Raw genomic sequence first — 23,488 nt, 5'->3', positions numbered from 1 at the left:
TAGCCATGGATCAAGCATCACATAAAAGAACTCCAGAAATTTAAGGGTCGCTGTCTTTGTTCTGAATCTGCTGCCTTGACCCTTCCCTTTCCTCCATTCTCCCAGGTTGCCTCTAGCTTCTCTTCTCAGTCTCCAGAATTCAACTTCCCCTTGTCCTCAGGTTTGATGGTGAGTCCTGCCTTCTCCATTACAGCTCACACTTCTGAGTGGTTAAGACTAGGGGTCTCCCTGCAACTACACAACCTCGGCAGGACTTAGGAAAATGTCCTTGTGATTTCTCCTCTCATCTCATACCTCACTTGGGTGATCTCAGGACTTTGGCTTCTCATCCTTTTTGGTTTGAGTTTCCCTTCTGGGTTCTACTGCTACCACATCTGCTTACTCAGACCAGATGTTTTAGCTGACTGCTATAACTCCTCAGTCTGTCTGAACTGACTCAATGTTCCCCCGCCATTAAGTCTGGATTGACTTCAACTCTATTTCCTTGGAAGGTTGCCTCTCTTCAGCGTGTGCTTTGTGGAACCAGGCGGCTGCAGCTGCTCCCTGGGAAGAATTCTCCCTCTGTGCAGATCTGCACGGTTACCTCTGCCCCTTCTCTGACAGACAGGAATTGCAATCTTGCTATGAAAGGGAAACACGCTCAGACTGGATGGAATTCTCGCTGATGCTCCTGACCCTCGCCTCATTCCCAGGTTTAGCAACCAGGGCTTTTCTGTTGTTTTTCAGGCCAACAATATGAAAGCTACATTAGGAGGTGAGAGGTATGCAAAAATGAACCCAAAGTTCTCTTCCCTTATTTTAGTAGGTGATGCCTGCCTACCTCAAAGATTCATTCCAGCTCTTAAATTCCATGCTTCCAAATAAGATGGTAAAATATTCAACTTTACGTATTGCTAACAGATTCTTGGACCGAAGAACGAGCCACCCCTCAACATGCCCGATTGGATAACAATGCAAAGTACAATGGTATAACATGTGCAATGCATTGTCCTTCCTTTTTAAAAACTCGTTTTATGAAACCCCTTAATTGAATCAGGCTTGAACTTCCCATGGCATAAAACCAAATAGAATTACACTGATGCTAAAAATGTAAATGTATCCCAGATACCACTGAATGATGTATTCATGGGAACATTCAAGCCTGAAGACTTGTATGCACACACTGTGATAATAAAGCTGAACCTGAAGATCAGGCATTTGAGATATAAACATTTATGGGAATATTTTTAAGTCCCTGCTTTTAAAAAAAACTGTAAAACTCATTTTGACCTTGGGGGCCTAGAGTGTTGGACCTGGGATGATCCCTAAGAGATCATGATCATCGGTTCATCTTCCTTTTTTTTTTTAGATGCCTGGAGTGGGGAAGAGATACACTCAAGGGCATTCAAAGTACAAAGCCTATGTTTTTGGTTCAACACACCTGTAGGAAGCTGCTATCTGGTGTCTATGGCTGCTCTAGGCTTTGGGATGTAGAGGTTAAAAAAAAAAAAAAAAAGGAACCACTGCTCTTAACATAGTCGCACATGTTCAGATGTCCAGATCAGTCCTTGTTCCATTTTTTCCCTCATTCTGAATAGACTCCTTGAGAAATAGGAAACTATATGTAGCAGCACATACCTAAGAGATTAGGAAAAAATAAAGGAATATTTCCCTATGTCCCTAGTCATGAGCCCTACTCCCAAGCAGAGTCCTATACTGAGTCTCGCAGAGTCCTACACTGAGTCTCACAGAGTCAATTAGTTCTGCCTCTTTCAGCTTCATCTTCTTGCCTCTCATTCCATCACAGAAGCTCATCTCTTACTATTCATGTATAACATCTGTGTGGACAGCCCCAGCTGGGTGACATTTCAATTTATCACAGTCTTCCCGTTTGGTGGCAGATTAGGGAATATCTTTTGGAGAATGTGTTCTCCAAAATACCTACTTTCTTTCTTTCCTTTTTTTTTTTTTTTTTAAATAAGAGAATTGTCAGCCCACTAAGGAGGAAAATCGTGCTGTGTGATGTTGCTCCGCCAATGTGGAAATGCTAACTCTGGTCCTGGGATCTCTCCTGGTGCTGTTGCCAGGCAGACTTGTTACTGACACACATTTCCTCCCCGATAAGTTGAGTTCTTCCCCCTCCCCACCAACTTCATTATGCCTGCAGCCGGAGCTCGGCTGCAGAGGGAACCCTGCCAGACACTCTGATTCACACTCCTAAAATATCAGCCTGCCTGGGTATGCGAGTGATGTGATAAATCTGGAAAACATAAATCAGATTGTTGGATGCTATATCTGTTCGTGCACACAGGCTGCTGCAGCAGGCACGATGACATGCCCGCAAACTCTCTGGGGGACAGAGGGGACAGAGCCTCCAGACCTGGGAAAGGTGAGCAAGGAGGGCAGGATCTGACAAGCAGAAGAGGCCTTAAAACTGTTGACTTATATCCCAGACACCAGACGTGGAGTTCAGGCTCAAAGATTGCTGGGAGTGGCTGGAAAATGACGCCTAAGGAATGGCCCTGATGTTAACAAATCTTCCACTGTAAAGAGCTCATCAATTCCCTACATTTGGACATCAGAGGGAAGATTGGCTTCAGCTTCAATAATAACCCAGACAAGATGGAAAATCAGACATAGAGCATCTGGCAGGTTGTGAACTTCCTTAAAGGACACTCTAGAAAAAGCCAACCAACAAGGCCCTTCCTTCAGTGAACAAAGAAAAGTGCTTCCGTTGAGCCGCTTAATCATTTCAGAGCCCAGAAAAGAAGGACCTTGTCCCTTTAGCAGAGTTCAGGCCATGTGATCCCAGGGGTTCTTGACCAGGGCTTGGGGACAGCTGGCTTGTCACAAATGACAGTACTCCTCTGGGTCAGGTGTGCCAGGATTCCTAGTTCAAAACTAGTTTTAGAATTGTTTGAGTGTAAGAAGGTTCCCTGGCAGCTCAGCATTAAAGAATCTGCCTGCCAATGCAGGAGACGCAGGTTTGATCCCTGGGTCAGGAAGATCCCCTGGAGAAGGAAATGGCAACCCACTCCAGTATTCTTGCCTGGGAAATCCCATGGACAGAGGAGCCTGGTGGGCTACAGTCCATGGGGTCGCAAAGAGTTGGACATGACTGAACAACTAAACAACAACAAAAGGAGGTGCATACTTTAGATTCCCAACCCTCAGTCATTGCTTTGCTAGTGTTAGGTCCTGCTCCATCAGTGGGACTATGCCCTAAAATCAGATCAGACACCCTGGGGCTCTGTGCCTGAGGATGCAGGAGAATGACTAGGAGTGGACAAGACAGAGAGAGAGCTGGGATGAGATGGGAGGTGCTATACAGGAGCAGCAGTGAATGTAAATAAGGGGAAATGAAGTAGCCATCAATTGGCCCACCAAAAAGTATCCACAAGTTACATACTGGGGAGTCAGCAAAGACTTATGAACAGACTAACAAGTGGTAGGGCCATGGCTCCACCTGACTGAGCAACACAGCTCACCTGTCTCCAGGTGTTCAGGCAAGTGAGACCATCCATGTGAACAAAGTGAGATATTGAGAAATTAGTTATAACTTATCTTTTATGCTACTCTGACCTATATCAGCAAAAACAATGGAAAGATAACTTCTCCCTTTCCCTTCCAGGAAAGGCAGCCAGGGCTTTGTGTTCCCAGACCTGGGTGTCCTGACCCCCAGGCAGGGAATTTCCAACTGTTTGTGAGTCAGGCCCACCTGGGGAATTAAGGAGGCTTCCAAGAAGGGAAAGGGGTGGAAGTTTATGTGCTACTTGGGTAAGAGAGTCAAGGTCTGACCCCAGGGAAGTGATAGGATTCTGGGAACTTGAAAAATGAGATCGGGTACATCTGTAGGATTCTCCACATGACCTGTCCCCTACATGTTGTGCCCCCGCCATGGCCAGAGAGTTGGCTGTGAATGTTCATGGATCCTGGACACTCTTGTGGCCTTGAGGAGGGTTAAAATTCCTCTTAGGGGAGCCTGAGGAAAGGAGAAGAGATGTGACAACCATCATTATGGTTGCCTGAAATAGAAGTATCCAGCAGAAGGAAGGACCGACATACGGCAGAGGCTTCAAAGAGCAGACGCAGCTGCAGTGACAAGAACGACGCACGTCGGCTGACAATGAACGAGTGAATGAATGGACCTTGATCATCTTTCAGGTCCAAGGCATAATTCTACAAGCCCTCTGTCTCCCTTTCACAAGCCGATCTCCCCCAAACCCAGCCACATCCCCCAACTCAGAGTGACTGACATGGCACCCACAGATTTCCAGTTCACAAACACGCTCTGTTCTCCCCCTGCCTGGGCTTGCTGTGCGTCATTTGCACACCATCGCCCTGCATCGTCCACACACATGGGTACTGGGGGGCGACATGCTGTAGACTGGCCCAGTTCAAGATGCCAACAGGAAACATTACATAAGCTTTTACATTTAATGAAAAGCACTTCTACTCCTTTCCTTGTCAGACTGCAAAACCAACAGGGGCATGCAATCAGGCACCAACACCTGGGGAGCCATTTCTCTGCTCTGGAAGCCGTGGCATGCTCCATGTCCCTCTACAATCATGCCACACAGCCAGAGTCTCAGCTCCAGCCCTGACACATGGCTGGCTTGGACTTTGCTTTCTGAGTTCAATCCACATCCGGGGTCATCTCTCCAAGAAAGACAACACTGCCATGTCCAGGCCTGAGCTTACCCCACTGAGAGTGTTCAGCCAGGCATGTTCAGGGTCCCCTGATGCCCTAAGCCTGGGGTGATTGATTCCCTTCTGTCCCATGCTATCTCCCACCTCTAGGTCACTTTTCAAAGTGCCTCCTATGTCCATCCCTTCTTCTCCATTAGTAAATTCCTAGGAGTTCTTCAAGGTCCAGTTTAAACACATCTTTCTCTGAGAAGCCTCTTTAACTACCCAGGCAGAATTCACTGCCTGTATCTCTATACTTGGGCTTCCCTGACGGCTCAGTGGTAAAGAATCCACCTGCAATGCAAGAGCCACAGGTTCGATCCCTGGGTCAGAAAGGTGCCCTGGAGGAGGGCATGGCAACCCACTCTAGTATTCTTGCCTGAAGAAGCCCATGGACAGAGGCGCCTGGTGGGCTTCAGTCCATAGGGTCACAGAGAGTTGGACACGACTGAAGCGACTTAGCACAGCACCTCTCTACACTTGGCCACTATTGCATTTCCCTGTGGATTGTAGTTAGTTGCTCACCAGTCTTGCCCACTTATTAGATAGCAAAACTTTGGAGAAGTCATATCCTATTAATCCATGAGCCTTATGTAATATGGGTATAATAAGTATTTCCTCTTCTTTTAAAATGCATTTAAAAAGGCATACTGTGTAGGCGGAAAACCCAAACAAGGGAACTATCTGGTTTTCAAGAGAGATCACAAGCCATCCAAGTCAAGAATTCTTATAGAATTGCCTATGGAAACATAAATTCATTTTTTAAAAAATTGTGAAAAAATATATGTAACATAAAATTTGCCATGTTAATCATTTTTAAGCATACAGTTCAGTGGCATTAAGTACATTCACGCTGTTGTGCAACCATCCCCACCATCCGTCTCCGGAACATTTTCACCTTTCCCGTCTAAAACTCGATACCCATTAAACACTAACAACCCATCCCTGATTCCCTCAGTGCCTGGTAACAACCATATTACTTTCTGTTTCTGTGAATTTGACCACCCTGGGCACCTCATATGGAGAAGGCAATGGCACCCCACTCCAGTACTCTTGCCTGGCAAATCCCATGGACGGAGGAGCCTGGTAGGCTGCAGTGCATGGGGTCACTTAGAGTCAGACACGACTGAGCGACTTCACTTTCACTTTTCACTTTCATGCGCTGGAGAAAGAAATGGCAACCCACTCCAGTGTTCTTGCCTGGAGAATCCCAGGGACAGGGGAGGCTGGTGGGCTGCCGTCTATGGGGTCGCACAGAGTCAGACACGACTGAAGCGACTTAGCCGCAGCAGCAGCAGGTACCTCATATGGGTTTCCCAGGTGGTGCTAGTGGTAAAGAACCCACCTGCCGATGCAGGAGATGCAAGAGATGTGCGTTCAATCCCTGGGTCAGGAAAATCCCCTGGAGGCAGGCAGGGCAACCCATTCTAGTATTCTTGCCTGGAGAATCCCATGGACAGAGGAGCCTGGCGGGCTACAGTCCACAGGGTCACAAAGAGTCAGACACGACGGAAGTGACTTAGCACCGACACACGGTTATCTCATATAAGTGGAATTTTACAATGTCTTTTTGTGACTTCTTATTTCACTTGGCATAATATCCTCAAGGATCATCTGTGTGCATATGTCAGAATTCCTTCCTTTTAAAGCTAAATTATGTTTTATCATACATATATGCCTCATTTTATTTATTCACTTGTTTATGGACACGTAGGTTGCTTTCATCTCTTGGCTATTGTGAACAGTGCTGCTATGAACATGGGCGCACAACTGTCTCTTCAAGACCTTGCTTTCAATTCTTTTGTGTGGGGAGAAGGAGGGCTGCTGGATCATATGGTAATACTATATTTAATTTATTTTTTGAGAAACCATCATACTGTTTTCTAAGTGGCTGCACCATTTTACATTCCTATCAACATGCACAAGGGTTCTAATTTCACTGTATTCTTGCCAACACTTGTTATTTTCTATTCTATTTTTTTCCCATGATTCCCATCCTAATTGGGGTGAAGAGGTATTTCATTGTGCTTTTAATTTGCATTTCCCTCCTGGTAAACAAAACTGAACAAAAGAAAAATTTTTTTATTATTTTTTTTAGCTTAAAGAAATACATCACGTACAATAGAAAATGTGAAAGACAGGGAAACAAAAATTAAAGTATAAGAACACACAAGAGGGAAAAGACCAGTAGCAATCCAGTTACCTAGAGATAAACACTGTCAACATTCAGGAAATATCCTTCTAGTCTTTCTATGAAAATCAATTTTCACATAGAATTCATTTTCTAATTTGGCAACTCTCCACCCAGCCCTGACCCAAGAAGAGATCTTTTTTGTTCAGTGAATGATTTGCCAACTTCCCTGAGGGGTATCCTGAAAGAAGAAATATATTGTTTGGCTTTAGGGTTAATATCAGGTTTGTGTTTTGCTGAGTCAACATATAACAAACATGTAACATATAACAAAGGGCAAGAGTAGAATTGCTCAGGCAATGAAGACACTTTCAGGGACTGGAGATGGTAAAAAAGAAGCCTGTAACAGAGAAGAGTAGGGAGTAAGGCGAGCCTACTACCAGGGAAGACAATTTTGGAGGAGAGAACTGATGTCCATGGAAGGAATTTGATTACATTTCTGTCTCCCTCCAAGAACTTCAGATGACATCCACCTCACTCGTCAGGGGATGGTGGGGTGTATTTGCATTTGAGAACATCATGAATGAACCGACGTGCCTGGAAAAGAGCAAGAACAGAGTCTTGCCACAGGGCTGGAACAGAAAGAGACAGGGCTTAAGCATTTAGAGACGTGGAACCTTGGAAAACGTGGGCTGGCTATGCCCAATGCTCTGTCGGCGTTTTCCTACATATTTATTAATCTCCTTGTTGTTTAGTCGCTCCGTCCTGTCTGACTCTTTTGCGACCCCATGGACTGTAACCTGCCAGGCTCCTCTGTCCATAGGATTTCCAAGGCAAAAATACTGGAGTGGGTTGCCATTCCCTTCTGCAAGGGATCTTCCCGACCCAGGGATCAAACCAGCATCTCCTATGTCTCCTGCATTGGTAGGCAGATTCTTTATCACTGAGCCACCAGGGAAATCCCCTAAAATATCCTATCTGGGCCAAGACTAGGAACTAGTTACCAAAAATCCACTTCCTCTTCCTGGGTTTCTTTGCAGTTAGATGTGCCTGTGTGACCAGTGTTCATCAAGGGATAGTGGAAAGAGTTTGTCCCATTTCTGGGCCAAGGCTTTAAAGAAGCAGGGTTGTCCTTTTTATCTTTCTTTTCCTTCTGCCAGATCCATGAGGGTGATGAGAGGTCCTAAAGGATGGGGGACCCAAAAGATGGAAGGAATCTAGGTTCCTGAAAAGCCAATGAAGCCACGCAGAACAAAGCCAGCTGCTGACCAGGCACACAATTGTTTCCAATTGTTATGTCATTGTTACAACAGCCTCATCTGTCCTAGCTAATACAGTATCATCAGATGCAATTTAATTACCCAATATTGTATTGTTAGATGGGTAGAGTGGATAAACTGCTTTATTTTTGCTGTATCACGTGGCGTGTTGAATTTCCCTGCTCAGGGATCACACATGTACTTCCTGCAGTGGAAGCACAGAAGTCCAGCATTTTGAGGTGTAATACAATGTTTCTGTTCAATCCAATAGTCAGGTATATTAGATAAAAGGTTTTGCTTGTAAGTAACAAAACCTAACTGGAACTCACAAACAAGAAGAGATTTAATGGCTAAGTGAGAGCCCAGAGGTAAAGGGACTATTTTGATGACTACGATGATGTGAGGACTCAAGTTCTTTCTACCTCTCTTTTTTATACTCAATGTTTGTTGCCTCTTAGGACTAACTTCCTAATGATTGTAGGAGGAATTCACGCTTATTCTCATGTAACAGGAAAGCTTGTCTCTCACAACCAACCAAGAGCAGCTCAAAGCTTTGCACTGACTGGCTCATCTCTAAGCCAAATCTTGTGACCATGACAATTGGACTTCCAGGAGCCTAGACCAGGCAGGGCCATCTGTTGGAGCTGAGAGTAGGTTCTGCCCCACCCAACGATGGCTAGGTGGCTGCTACCAGTGAAGTTTATCTTTGTACAGAAATAGAGAAACTGAGTTGCCCAGATATACAGAGGAGAAAATCACTTGACTCCAGCTTTCTCTGAAACAGGGAAAGTTTTTGGAGACGCTAAATAAAAATGAAGTAATTTCCCCCTACTGTGCATTGAAATGTCTTTGAAAAAATTACTTTCTGCAAAAATGACAAGAAAGATGGAAATGGTAAATGAAGTAGATGATTTAAAGACAAGAACACAGAGTCAACAACCTGGGGGAAATTAAGTGACTTGGGGAAAATGTCCAGATATTTCAGAAAGAATATTTTGTATGAGGCATTTCCATGGTGGGATGATAAAAAGCAGAAGAAAAAAAAAAAAGGACAGTAGTATATCTTGATGTCACATGTGGAAAATTAAAGATCAAACCTGTTTCTCAGCTGGTTCCTCTCTGCTATTGTAACATCTCACACAGTTATACACATTGAGCATGACTGTCAAGGACACTGTCTCTACGCTGAATTCAGACCAGTTATGCTGATCTCAGCTTTTCCTCCAAACAGTATAAATTCATTTTCCTGGACATCATGGAATGGACTAGAAAATAGAGGAGAGGTAGTTAGGTAATTGCTTTTATTCCTCTATCGCATCGCTCTGCCTCTAAGACAGGAATTAGATAGGTTTTTCTTGGTTCAGAGAGGAATTGGGCCAATTATTTTTATGCACACAATATAATTCCTTTCAGCACAGATGCTCATTGATTGACTTAAAACCCCTGCATGTAAAATCTGCACAAACAAAAGGAATGCAAAGAGATCTGCTATAATAAGATTAAGCTCTAATGGCAAGGCAGGTGTTGAATTGAAAATTAATTGGCAATGTCAACTGCAAAATGGTCTAATTCACCTCCTCTGCAAAAGCAAGGGAGCCCGCTCTGTTTGCTTTTCTGCCTTACTCCCTCCCCAGTGTAATTCTCATTTTCTGATGCAGTCTTCAAAATCCAACTCATCCTCCACTTCCTCCATGGAATCTTCCTGAATTACTACAGCCCCTATCTCCAGACTCCTTGGCCCTCACTGGAAAGATACTAAAGAATGGGGATTAAAAGCTCAGGCTGTGATGTCAGACCTGCAGTCAACCCTTATCCTTAGTCCACTAGCTGTGTGACCTCGGGCTTATCCAGTCTGAGCCTCAGTTTCCTTCTCTGAAAAAAATGGGACCAAGAGGGTGACTGGAAGAATAAAATGAGATAAATGTTTGCAGCAAGATAACTATTGGACCAGGCATTTGAACATCAACGCATGGAAAATGGTACCTATGGACCTATTTGCAAGGCAGGAACAGAGATGCAGATGAAGAGAATGCACTTGTGGACACAGCGGGAGAAGGAGAGAGTGGATAAATTGAGAGAGTAGCGCTGATATATGCACACCACCATGTGTAAAATAGCCAGCCAGTGGGGGCTGCTGTGGAACGCAGGGAGCTCAGCCTGCTGCTCCATGACGACCTAGGGAGGGCAGAGGGGGTGGGAGGGAGGCTCAGGAGGGAGGGGACATGTGTATACTTACAGCTGATTCACGTCTGTTGTACAGAAACCAACACAACACTATAAAGCAATCATCCTCCAATCAATTGTTTTTTTTAAAAAAGAGAGTACCACTAGTCAGAACTTGCTGTTTGATGACTGGTCAAATGGAAATTTGGATCTTGAAGCATTTAAAAAATGGGCCAAACTCACTTCTGAAAATTGTATTTGTGAGATTGTAATAGAGTTGGAGGTTGTTAAGTGGTAATAAACTTAAGATTTTAAAGAGGAAAAACAGGTTTTCCATCACCTAAAAACAGTGAATGAACCAATGAGCCACTTAGAAAGGATCATTATGAACTGGTTAATTGAAACAAACCTGTAAGGCCCTGGACTGAGCAACACAGGCTTAGCCAGCACCTGTACTTGGAGTGGTGAAAATTTTTCCTTTCTTAAACACAAATGCCCACTGCTTCTGTCAGCAGGTTTGCCCCAGAAGAACGCCTTACAGGAGGCACTCTTCTGTCTTGACACCAACCTTAAACCAGGCACCCCATGCTCTCCTCATCTCTGGCCCTCACACACCTTTCAAATCTTTGGATCACACAATCAGTGTGAGTCGCTCCGTTGACACCATGGACTGTAGCCGACCAGGCTCATCTGTCCATAGGGATTCTCCAGGCAGAAACACGGGAGTGGGTTGCCATTCTCTTCTCCAGGGGATCTTTCCAACCCAGGGATCAAACCCCAGGTGGCTCCTGTCTGAGCCACCAGGGAAGCACCTCACCTAATTTGTTGGTTCTTTCCATAGATCAAAGAAATAGAAATTCAGTCAGTTCAGTTCAGTCGCTCAGTCGTGTCCGACTCTTTGGGACCCCATGAATCACAGCACGCCAGGCCTCCCTGTCCATCACCAACTCTCGGAGTCCATCAAGTCAGTGATGCCAACCAGCCATCTCATCCTCTGTTGTCCCCTTCTCCTCCTGCCCCCAATCCCTCCCAGAATCAGAATCTTTTCCAATGAGTCAGCTCTTCACATGAGGTGGCCAAAGTACTGGAGTTTCAGCTTTAGCATCATTCCTTCCAAAGAAATCCCAGGGCTGATCTCCTTCAGAATGGACTGGTTGGATCTCCTTGCAGTCCAAGGGACTCTCAAGAGTCTTCTCCAACACCACAGTTCAAAAGCATCAATTCTTCGGCGTTTAGCCTTCTTCACAGTCCAACTCTCACATCCATACATGACCACAGGAAAAACCATAGCCTTGACTAGATGGACCTTTGTTGGCAAAGTAATGTCTCTGCTTTTCAATATGCTATCTAGGTTGGTCATAACTTTCCTTCCAAGGAGTAAGCGTCTTTTAATTTCATGGCTGCAATCACCATCTGCAGTGATTTTGGAGCCCAAAAAAAGAAAGTCTGACACTCTTTCCACTGTTTCCCCATCTATTTCCCATGAAGTGATGGGACCAGATGCCATGATCTTCGTTTTCTGAATGTTGAGCTTTAAGCCAACTTTTTCACTCTCCTCTTTCACTTTCATCAACAGGCTTTTTAGTTCCTCTTCTGAGGTTATTGATATTTCTCCCGGCAATCTTGATTCCAACTTGTGTTTCTTCCAGTCCAGCATTTCTCATGATGTACTCTGCATAGAAGTTAAATAAGCAGGGTGACAATATACAGCCTTGACACACTCCTTTTCCTATTTGGAACCAGTCTGTTTTTCCATGTCCAGTTCTAACTGTTGCTTCCTGACCTGTGTACAAATTTCTCAAGAGACAGATCAGGTGGTCTGGTATTCCCATCTCTTTCAGAATTTCCCACAGTTTATTGTGATCCACACAGTCAAAGGCTTTGGCATAGTCAATAAAGCAGAAATAGATGTTTTTCTGGAACTCTCTTGCTTTTTCCATGATCCAGCGGATGTTGGCAATTTGATCTCTGGTTCCTCTGCCTTTTCTAAAACCAGCTTGAACATCAGGAAGTTCACGGTTCACATATTGCTGAAGCCTGGCTTGGAGAATTTTGAGCATTACTTTACTAGCATGTGAGATGAGTGCAATTATGCGGTAGTTTGAGCATTCTTTGGCATTGCCTTTCTTTGGGATTGGAATGAAAACTGACCTTTTCCAGTCCTGTGGCCACTGCTGAGTTTTCCAAATTAGCTGGCATATTGAGTGCAGCACTTTCACAGCATCATCTTTCAGGATTTGAAATAGCTCAACTGGAATTCCATCACTTCCACTAGCTTTGTTCGTAGTGATGCTTTCTAAGGCCCACTTGACTTCACATTCCAGGATGTCTGGCTCTAGGTCAGTGATCACACCATTGTGATTATCTGGGACATGAAGATCTTTTTTGTACAGTTCTTCTGTGTATTCTTGCCACCTCTTCTTAATATCTTCTGCTTCTGTTAGGTCCATACCATTTCTGTCCTTTATCAAGCCCATCTTTGCATGAAATGTTCCCTTGGTATCTCTAATTTTCTTGAAGAGATCTCTAGTCTTTCCCATTTTGTTGTTTTCCTCTATTTCTTTGCATTGATGGCTGAGGAATGCTTTCTTATCTCTTCTTGCTATTCTTTGGAACTCTGCATTCAGATGCTTATATCTTTCCTTTTCTCCTTTGCTTTTCACTTCTCTTCTTTTCACAGCTATTTGTAAGGTCTCCCCAGACAGCCATTTTGCTTTTTTGCATTTCTTTTCCATGGGGATGGTCTTGATCCCTGTCTCCTGTACAGTGTCACGAACCTCATTCCATAGTTCATCAGGCACTCTATCTATCAGATCTAGGCCCTTAAATCTAGTTCTCACTTCCACTGTATAATCATAAGGGATTTGATTTAGGTCATACCTGAATGGTCTAGTGGTTTTCCCTACTTTCTTCAATTTCAGTCTGAATTTGGCAATAAGGAGTTCATGATCTGAGCCACAGTCAGCTCCTGGTCTTCTTTTTGTTGACTGTATAGAACTTCTCCATCTTTGGCTGCAAAGAATATAATCAATCTGATTTCAGTGTTGACCATCTGGTAATGTCCATGTGTAGAGTCTTCTCTTGTGTTGTTGGAAGAGGGTGTTTGCTATGACCAGTGCATTTTCTTGGCAAAACTCTGTTAGTCTTTGCCCTGCTTCATTCCATATTCCAAGGCCAAATTTGCCTGTTACTCCAGGTGTTTCTTGACTTCCTACTTTTGCATTCCAGTCCCCTATAATGAAAAGGACATCTTTTTTGGGTGTTAGTTCTAAAAGGTCTTGTACGTCTTCATAGAACCATTCAACTTCAGCTTCTTCAGCGTTACTGGTTGGGGCATAGACTTGGATTACTGTGATATTGAATGGTTTGCCTTGGAAATGAACAGAGATCATTCTGTCATTTTTGAGATTGCATCCAAGTACTGCATTTTGGACTCTTTTGTTGACCATGATGGCTACTCCATTTCTTCTGAGGGATTCCTGCCCGCAGTAGTAGATATAATGGTCATCTGAGTTAAATTCACTCATTCTGTCCATTTGAGTTCACTGATTCCTAGAATGTTGACATTCACTCTTGCCATCTCTTGTTTGACCACTTCCAGTTGGCCTTGATTCATGGACCTGACATTCCAGGTTCCTATGCAATATTGCTCTTTACAGCATCAGACCTTGCTTCTATCACCATTCACATCCACAGCTGGGTATTGTTTTTGCTTTGGCTCCATCCCTTCATTCTTTCTGGATTTATTTCTCCACCGATCTCCAGTAGCATATTGGGCACCTACTGACCTGGGGAGTTGGTGACCAGATCTCCTCCCTAGCTTTCCCTTCAGTAATCCCACAAACAAACTGTGTGAACACAATAGCATATAAAGAAAATTGCAAGAAGTCGACAGACCTACACAGAAGCCTGCACACAGTGGGGGATGGCAACAACTATGACCTCCCATCTCAATGATTAACTGAGATTGCTTTCCCTTTTCCCTTTAAAAACTTTCATAGCCAAGCAGAATCTTCAGAGTTGGGTTTTGGGAGCCATGAATCCACTATCTCTCCAGGTTGCTGGCATTCTGATTAAAAGCAACTTTCCTTTCTACCAAAATCTCTCTCTTGCATGTTGATTTTCAAGCTGTGAGCAGCCAGACATGACTGGGTAACACTTATTCCTGTCCAGTGGTAACAGTCTGGACCACAGAACAGTATAAATCAGAACCAGAGCTCTGGCCTAGTTCCCCACTAAGCATGATCCTGGGAGAGTTACGTATTCACTGCCAATTACTAATATCAGTTTACTCATCTATGAAATGGGAATCAAATTCTCCCTCTATCAGATGGTTTCTGTGAGAATTAAATGAGTTGATTCACACAAAGAACTCAGTTTAGTGACATAATATATGTGCAAATAAATGTAAGCAATTATGATAAAAATAACTACCCCACAATTCAGATTTTGGACTACTTTTTGTTAGCACTGTCTTCAAATGCTGACTCATTTGTTTAACCACACCTTCACATGAAACTTAGAGAGAGCACTTTGCTGTTTTAAGGAATTTGCATTTCTTAACCAATAAATCTTTTTAACAGTGCTCTGTGGTTAACAAGAGCAATAAAGATAAGAGTTGTCGCAGAAAATCCCTGTGTAAGAGATGGGAGAACTAGACTCATAGGTGAGGGAGGTTGACAATTTACAATTACTTATTTGAGAAATCAGCTCCTCTCCCAAAACGAGGTAATTTTGTACCCTCAGGAAGACACATTTCAAATTCTTCTTGGAAATGTCATTTCTAAAAATCAAATGCCTAACCAAATCATCTATGCCCTTGAACTAAATCTGGGAAACTCTGAGTTATGATATTATGTACCTAATACAGCAGGAATGAGCTTAAAGTAATTCTCCACAGAGAGTCTGATGGAATAGGCTGTCCTTTGTATATTTTCTGAGATGATGTCATTGTCTCATTGGGAGGGGGCCAGGAATTGTGAACGGGCTGGGCCCCAGCAATGATGGATGGCTTCTCTCACCTGGACCCTTCAAGAACAATAACCCCTTTGTGAGGTATCAGGCTTTTCTTCTGGTGAAAGGAAGCAGAAGCTTAATTGTAAGAAGGCTCTAACCACCAAGGCTAAGAGCCACAAACAGGCACTGGCCAGCCCCTGAGAATGCTCCCACCAAGACAGACACAGCCACTACCCTCCTGGAGCTTACACTCTAGGGTGAAAGACAGCAAATACATGATTGGACACACATTATAAACTAATTACAACCATGATGAGCCCTGTGAAGTACAGAGCAGCACTGAGTTTTATACTGGGACCTGATGGGAAGGGGGAAGGGAGGTCAGGCATGAAATTGAAAATGCAATTTTGATATCAAAACAAGCATAGACACATGATGTAGAAGACACACTTGCTTCAGTGTTAAAGATCAAGGTGGAGACGCCAGAGAAATCACATTGTCCTGGGGTGGGGCTGGCTATGCCTCATCTAGGGCTGGTTTAGTAGGAAGAGTTTGAGAAACCCTGGCTGGGGGACAGCAGGCCTGGGCTCCGGGGGTGAAGCCCTCCAGAGGTGAAAGCTCTCTAGAGAAAGGAGAAGACACCTACTGGCTGGCTGGAAGGCAGCCCAGGGCCAGGAGATCCCTGGCCCAGATTGGCAGCCAGCAATTCCTTTACCTGTTGTGGCATTCTCCACATTCTCCACGCAGCTTTCAGTTCTGTCTCCTCAGCCCAGGCAGCTCACCTTGTTTTAAGTTATCATCTAATCTTCCTTCAGGGTGTAGATGAAGTGGCTCATCTTGGGACACCAAGGAGCCAGCGCGGGTGTAGTGGGAGGAGAGAGGCATGTGGGACCGGGCAGACCTCTGACCCCTCCCCTTTCCTACTGGCAATTGTCAACTCATCAGCTCCTTATCTGTTCTAAGTCCACCCCCGGGGGCACAGGAGGCTCAAAGCATCTGCCTTCTGAGGTCAGCCATTCTCTGAACGCCGCTCACACTCCTCTGCCCCGACCCTGGCATCTTCAGATGCCTCTGACCAGACCGGTGTGAGGCATTTCTGAAATGTGGAGAAGGGCCACTCAGGTTGCCGTTGGATGAAGAGCTACTGACGGTGAGAAAGACGGATGCACAGAGGGCAGCTTTTTCTTTCACAAAATGTGTGGAATGGAAACACTTGGAAAAATCTTGCCCGCTCATGCCCTCAAGTAGAATCAGTTGCAGGAGAATCTTGGGCACCAGGAAAGCTGCCGGCACAGTAGAACCCAAATGCTTCTAGGGACTCACCCCAGAACTACTGAATCCCTGAATTCCTGAGGACCACCAAACCCAAACAGACCCTAAGTAAAATGTATTAAAGAATAACTGAAAAATGAAAATGACCCCTTAAAAACTTTAATAATTCTATTACTTGGCATGCGTGCTAAGTTTCTTCAGTCGTGTCTGACTCTTTGCAATCCCATGGACTGTAGCCCACCAGGCTCCTCTGTCCATGGGTTTCTCCAGGCAAGAATACTGGAGTAGGTTGCGATGGCCTCCTCCAGGGGATCTTCCCACCCCAGGGACTGAACCTGTGTCTCCTGCGTATCTTGCATTGGCAGGCAGTTTCTTTACCACTAGCGCCATCTGGGAAGCCCATCTATTACTATAACACTCCAGTTAACTCATGATCGCTCAGTTCTTTAGATCCCTTTGAGATAGCCTGGGACCTGGCACCTGAGGCCCTTTACTGGAGTGCTTGCCCCTGGGTAACATCTCCTCCAACAACAGAACACAAAGAAACTACAAAGGACTAAAAATAACTGCACACATGCGCAGTTGGGACAAATTATGAACCATAAGGTACAACCCCCTCCCTCCAAACCAACCGCCATTTCTGAGGTGCAGAGAGCAAAAGCAGGGCACTGCACATGGTCCCTGCACATGGCACCACCAAGCCAGTGGGCAGACCACCTAAACTTCCCTGGGCTCACCCACAGATCCACCCCTACCCTCATCCCCTTAAAGAACCAGCCTGCCCTCCACAGAGAGTGAGCAAGGGAAGCTGGTCTTTGTTTTCACTTCTAATAAAGTCTTGCTTGAATTCCTAGTCTGACCTCTTATCAATTTCTATTGATTAAACAGTCCAGGGACCCAGGTCGGTAGTACCTTGTCAAGCATCATCAGCAGTTGTCAGGCTATCAGAATCGTTCATTACACATAAGGAAGTCTTTATGTTTGTGAGCATAATTACAATGAGCAGGAAATGCTTGTGTCAATCCATGGGTGCTATAATTAACCTCACACTCCCTGAGGTGTGCACACCTGTACGCCAGCTCCACCGTAAAATCTGATGCCTTAAGATACGGAATACATTTTTTAAATGCTAAGAATTTAATCCATGGTACATTTCAAACCAGTTGGAGAAAGGGGGAAATATCCAGTGAATGGTATTGGGGTGATAAGCTACCTGCTTTAAGGCAGAGAAAATTTAGCCTCTACTACCCCACCTCACACTTTATCCAATAATAAATTCCTTATGAGTAAAGAGCTAAACATAAAACAAAACCATCAACTTTAAAATATCTGTATATAGAGGAGAATTTCTGAGTTAAGAAAAGTCTTAGCAAGACCTCAAACCTGGAAACTTTAAATAAGCAGAGATTCGATTACGTGAAAATGGCAAACTTGGCAACAAAAAGATGCCATGAACAAAATTAAAAACAATGGCACAGCCAATGTGGAAAACAGGGTAGAGTTTCCCCCCTGCAAATTAAAAATAGAACTTCCTATAATCCAGCAATTCAATCTCTGAGTATATATTTAAGTGAAACGAAATTATCATCTCCAGGAGATGTCTGCACTCCCAGTTACTGCAGCATTATTCACAATAGCCAAGGTATGGAAATAACCTAAGCGTCTTTGAGGGATGGATAGACAAATGAAATATGGTATATATATTCTTTGGGCACAAAAAAGAAGGAAACCCTGCCATTTGCAAAAACATGGGTGGACCCTGAGGGCATTATGCTAAGTGAAATAAGTCAGACAGAGAAAGACAAATACTATATGATCTCACTTACATGTAGGATCTTCAAAAGCCAAACTCAGAGAAGCAGAGAGTGGAACGGTGACTGCCGGGGGCAAACAAGGGGGAAATGAGGACACACATTCCAGCTGCAAGATGAACGGATTAATATCGAGTAAAAGTAGAATTCAACATATTCAAATGTGAAAGAAAAAACAACCACTAGAAAACGGGCAAAGAGGGAAAATGGACAACTCACAAAGGAAAATATTGTGAAATTAGCCAATAAGTACAAACACTTGACCTCACCAATAAACAAGGAAATGCGTTAAAATTATGAACTACATTTTAAAAATTCACCAGATCAACAAAGAAAAAAAAGCTTAATAATAATATTAAGAGTTGTTGAGGATTTGGAAAATCAGGCATATTGCTGACATCTGTGTGCCCTGATGAAGGCATTTTTCAAGGTAAATTGGCAGTATCTTTCAGAAATTGTAAAGTACACGTGCTCCGCTTTAACAGTTAATTTCTAGAAACCTATTATTCAGAAATATACATGTGCGCAAAGACATGTGCATAAGGATAAATATTACAACATTAACTGTAATAGAAAAACATGTTGAAGACATTCAAAAATACACCAAGAATTTAATTATGGCATGAAATGCCATATAGTTGTTAGAAGGAGTGGGATAGGCTTATATATACTGCATGTGAAGGTTTCTGAGGCAGATTAAGAGAGCAGAGCAAGTTGCAGAACAACATGTGAACATTCTACACTTATGTGCAAATATATTTTCATACACACACACACGCAGGCAAATATATAAGAAAGGGAACTGAAGTGTTGAGAGCAGTTACCTCTGGGCGGGAAGTCATCCTAGGAGGAGGTAGGAGATGTCATCTCATTTACCAGACTTTCCACTTTCTTTCCCAACTGTGCTCCTCTCTGCAGGAGGATATATTCCCACACTGTCGACCTCAGGAATGCCATGTGACTTGCTTTGGCCAAAGAAGTGATGTTGGTCACTTTTGTGCAAAGTTTTAGAAGTCAGGGCCTCATTTGTCTTGTCATCTTCTGCCACCAGATTGACAGTGTTCCAGATAGAGGCTAGGCTTTCCCATCAGCTTTGGTTCTGGAGTGAAAAAAGCAAGAAGCAGAGCTTGTAGCCAACTTGTCAAAAACATGTGCTGTGAATAAGAAATAAACATTTGTTGCAATAAGCCACTGAGAGTATGGGTGGCGGTGTGTGTGTGTGTGTGTGTTACTGCAGTGTAACGTGTCCTACTTTGACTGATACAAGTAAAGACTACCTCTACAGGTTTCCACTGTGTATTTCTCTACTGTATAAGCAGTTTGCAATATATATACTCATATATTACTTGTGTAATAGCTAATTTTTGAAAGCTGACTTCTTAGTAAAATTACAAATGACTACATGTCAAGGACCTTCAGGATTGTTGATTATTGATGAATAGAGACTGCAAAGCTAAATCTTGGAATTCCAAGGGCAATGTTCCATGCTTGCCTGAGATCTGCAGACCAACACACCACGGCTACAGCCTGTGTAAGCACACTCAGTCACCCAATCGTGTCCGACTCTTCGTGACCCCATGGACTATAGCCCGCCAGGCTCCTGTGTCCTTACTGAAGGTGGGTTGCCATTTCCTACTCCAGGGGATCTTCCCAATCCAGGGATCAAACTGGCATCCCCTGCATTGCGGGTGGATTCTTTACCGCTGAGCCACTGGGGAAGCCCTGGCAATAGCCTGTAGTGCTGGGAAAAGGTACAAAGTATGTTATCAGACTAGTCGCCAAGAAATATGGTGGTTAAATGAACATGTGAGAATTCTTGTGTATGTTAGTCAGGGAGGTCAGGGCAGTAAGCATTCTACCCCCAACCACAGTGCCAAAGGGTATCCAAATAAATGGTGGGACCACAGTGGTTACTTTTACAGATACTGGGAGACATGGTTCTTTCATAACAGGGATTGAGTAGCAATTATCGCTGACTCATAGTTGTCTGAATATGTCAGTCCCATCGGATGTGTCTGGAACACAAATAATTGAAGAACCATTGACCCAGGAGATAGAGCAGAAAATTGCTCTGTACTTCCTGGTGGCTACTGACCCTTGCTCAAATTCCAGACTTATTCATTGATTGCACACCTCTGCTGTGCCAGGCACCATCACTGGTATCAGCCCTACACACAATCTTAGTTCACAAACTCACAGCCCAGATCAACAACACATACTCTGAGGTGGGGATAACAGTAATAGCAGCAGCAACCCTTTCTTAAGTGGGTAATAGTTTCCAAGCACTGTGCCTGGTATACATTACTTTTAATTAAAAACAAAATTCTGCAAACCAAATACAATTACCCCTCCTTTTTTGAATAAAGAAACTGAGGTGAAGAGAAATGCATGAAACTCCTTTGGTTCTGGCAGCCTCTAGGTAAGGGTCGGAGAAGGCAATGGCACCCCACTCCAGTATTCTTGCCTGGAAAATCCCATGGACAGAGGAGCCTGGTAGGCTGCAGTCCATGGGGTCGCTAGGAGTTGGGCACGACTGAGCTACTTCACTTTCACTTTTCACTTTCATGCACTGGAGAATGAAATTGCAACCCAGTCCAGTATTCTTGCTTGGAGAATCCCAGGGACAGAGGAGCCTAATGGGCTGCCGTCTATGGGATTGCACAGAGTCGGACACGACTGAAGCGACTTAGCAGCAGCAGCAGGTAAGGGTCAGTCTCAAGTTTCTTTTGTTATGAGTTACCTTCTTGGCAAAGGGATGATTAATAATATTAAAAGCATCAGAGGGGAAGTGACTGAGCCTTGAATTAGAACCTTAACCTACAGACCAGGGCACAGAGAACCAGCTTGTCCCCAGAGGGCAAGGCAGAGGCTGGCTAGTGGCCAGTCTGCTGATCTGACTTAGGTTAGCTCTGGTTAACATTCCTCCCATCTCTGCCCACACGCCCTCCTTCTTTTAGTGCTGGAAGTAAACATCTGCCTTGCTTGGGGCATGAGGGTAGGAGGAAAGAAAGTCCTCACAATAGGTCTGCTGTTGTGCAAGGAATTCTAGAAGATGCAAATCTGGGTTGTGGCAGCACACGGGGCCCCAAGATCCAGCCCCTCAAACCCCTTCCACGGCTGAGGTTGGGGAATCAGTCATGCGTATTTGCCATCAGCTCAGTACTCTGTTTAACCTTCTCTCTAGTTAAGCACTCAGCACAGAGAAACACCCTAGGAAATTAAACTCAGGGCTGTTCTTGGCTCTTTAAGGAAGTTTATCTAAACAAGGACATGCAGGACTGCCAGCCCCAAGATTGTAATCAGGTGGCTTGTTTTCCCACCCAGCTGGGGAGCAGAGAATAGTGATTAGAGGATGGTTCACCAAAGAGTCTGAACGGTCCTAAGCAAGATGCTTTGGGGGTGTTCTCCTTTCCTGTGCTCTGCTTCAGGGCTGAGGTCATGGGGTTCAGCTGGCCTTTGTACCATAGACTGGCCAGGCCCCCAGGGCACTCAGAACAGAGCCAGGGGCTTCTCAGTCAGATGAAATTCTGGACAGCCTACAGGACGGCAAGTCAGATTCTGATGACTGGCTCAGCAGATGAGCCATTGTGGATGGAAGTAAGGGGAAAAATAGAGGTTCATGCAAGTCTTCCAACAGGCGCTCCAGCTGGTGCTGAAACAGCAAATAAGGGAAAGAAAACTTGAACAAGAGGTGAAAAAGATACAAGGATGCTCCCAGGACCCATGGCTTCTCCCCAGGATGTGAGAAAACTGCACAAACATTTTGATGGAGCATCAGGCGGTGGTGGTTTTTCATCAGAGTTATGATTCAATGAAATGGAGCACGGAATTTACCCTAGTGTCAGATTTTATCTTGATAGTGTTAGAAATGACTCCGCACCTTTATGGACTCATTAAAGGGCAGAAGGGGTCAATTTTCCAGTTGTACTCAACTGTGTTCTTTAGGGGAAATTTTGTGCCCTTGTGAAGCTAGTCTGCAGAATCTCAGGGGGCAGTTACCCTCAGGGTTGTGCCAACGGGCACCCCTTGCATCTTGTCCTCAGGTGCCTCGCTGGTCTCACCCTAGACACGGCCCTGGGATCAAGCACAGTGCCAAGGGGAGAGGAGGCAGTGCCAAGGGGGAGAGGAGGCCCTCAGTCACTGGACGAATAAAGGCACAAACAAATGAGGTGTGGAAGAAGGAACGTCCTGGGAAAGCTCTAGATCCTGAATGCTTTCACAGCCCGTGAATAATTTGTTTTCCAGAAGACTCATGTGGAGGTAAATGAGTGCAACCTTCAGTGTTGTGGTCATCCTAGTCAGCTCAGACTGCTATAACAAAATACTACAGACGGACATCTATTTCGCACAGTCCTGGAGGCTGGACATTCAAGATTGAGGTGCCAGCAAGTTCAGGTGCTGGAGACGGCCTCTCCCTGGCCTGTAGATGTCTGCCTTCTTACTATATCCTCACATGGCAGAGAGAGCGAGCTCTGGTCTATCCTCCTCTTCTTAAAGGACACCAATCCCATTATGGAGGGCTCTAACTTTGTGACCTCGAATAATCCTAATCGCCTCCCAAAGGCTTCCTTCCCCTCTGAACATCATCATGCTGGGGAGTTAAGCCTTCAACATATGAATTCTGGTGAGATGTAAACATTTAGTCCATGTCAGTAGTGTATTAAGATTACATGTTTCGGGGACTTGCCTGGTGGTCCAGTGGTTAAGAATCCACCTTGCAATCCAGGGAACGTGGGTTCAATTCCTGTTTGGGGAACTAAGATCCCACATGCTGCAGAGCAACTGAGGCCATGTGCTGCAACAACCAAGCCCACACTCTCAGAGTGTGCCACGATCACCAAGCCCGCCTTCTTGGACTGTGCCATAACTACTGAGCCTGAGTGCCTAGAATCCCTGCATGCCAGGAAAGACCCCTCATGGCGCAATGAAGATCATGCTTGCCACAACTAAGACCCAACCCAGCCAAATAAATTATAAATATAAAAAAGAAGAGATTACATGTTTGGGGGTCTCTGCTTTTGTACGGAAATTTGATCACTAAGGTAGAATTCTCAGATGGTTCCCAAGATTCCCACCCCCTAGTGTGCATACTCTGTGTAAACCCCTTCCTTGAGGTGCGTGGTCCTGACCTAATCAGGTGAGCCTTTAAAGAGGGTCTAGCAGCCACAGATGGAAGAAGTCAGAGAGATTGGAAATGTGAGAGAGATTTTTCTGGGGCCTTGCAGGAG

At 44.5% G+C, this 23,488-nt stretch overlaps 1 protein-coding gene across 1 annotated transcript in view; it reads right to left on the bottom strand.

Moving 5' to 3' along the window:
* SIPA1L1 (signal induced proliferation associated 1 like 1) overlaps nucleotides 1-23,488 on the bottom strand; it is a 520,426-nt gene that overhangs the window by 482,866 nt on the left and 14,072 nt on the right. The window contains exon 2 of the mRNA XM_027552312.1: nucleotides 19,085-19,359. The gene's annotated coding sequence lies outside the window, so the exon portion shown is untranslated. The remainder of the gene's footprint in view (nucleotides 1-19,084; nucleotides 19,360-23,488) is intronic.

Source organism: Bos indicus x Bos taurus, chromosome 10 (genome assembly GCF_003369695.1).
Source record: "Bos indicus x Bos taurus breed Angus x Brahman F1 hybrid chromosome 10, Bos_hybrid_MaternalHap_v2.0, whole genome shotgun sequence".
Lineage (NCBI taxonomy): Eukaryota > Metazoa > Chordata > Mammalia > Artiodactyla > Bovidae > Bos > Bos indicus x Bos taurus.
This window is presented reverse-complemented; position numbering and strand designations above follow the sequence as displayed.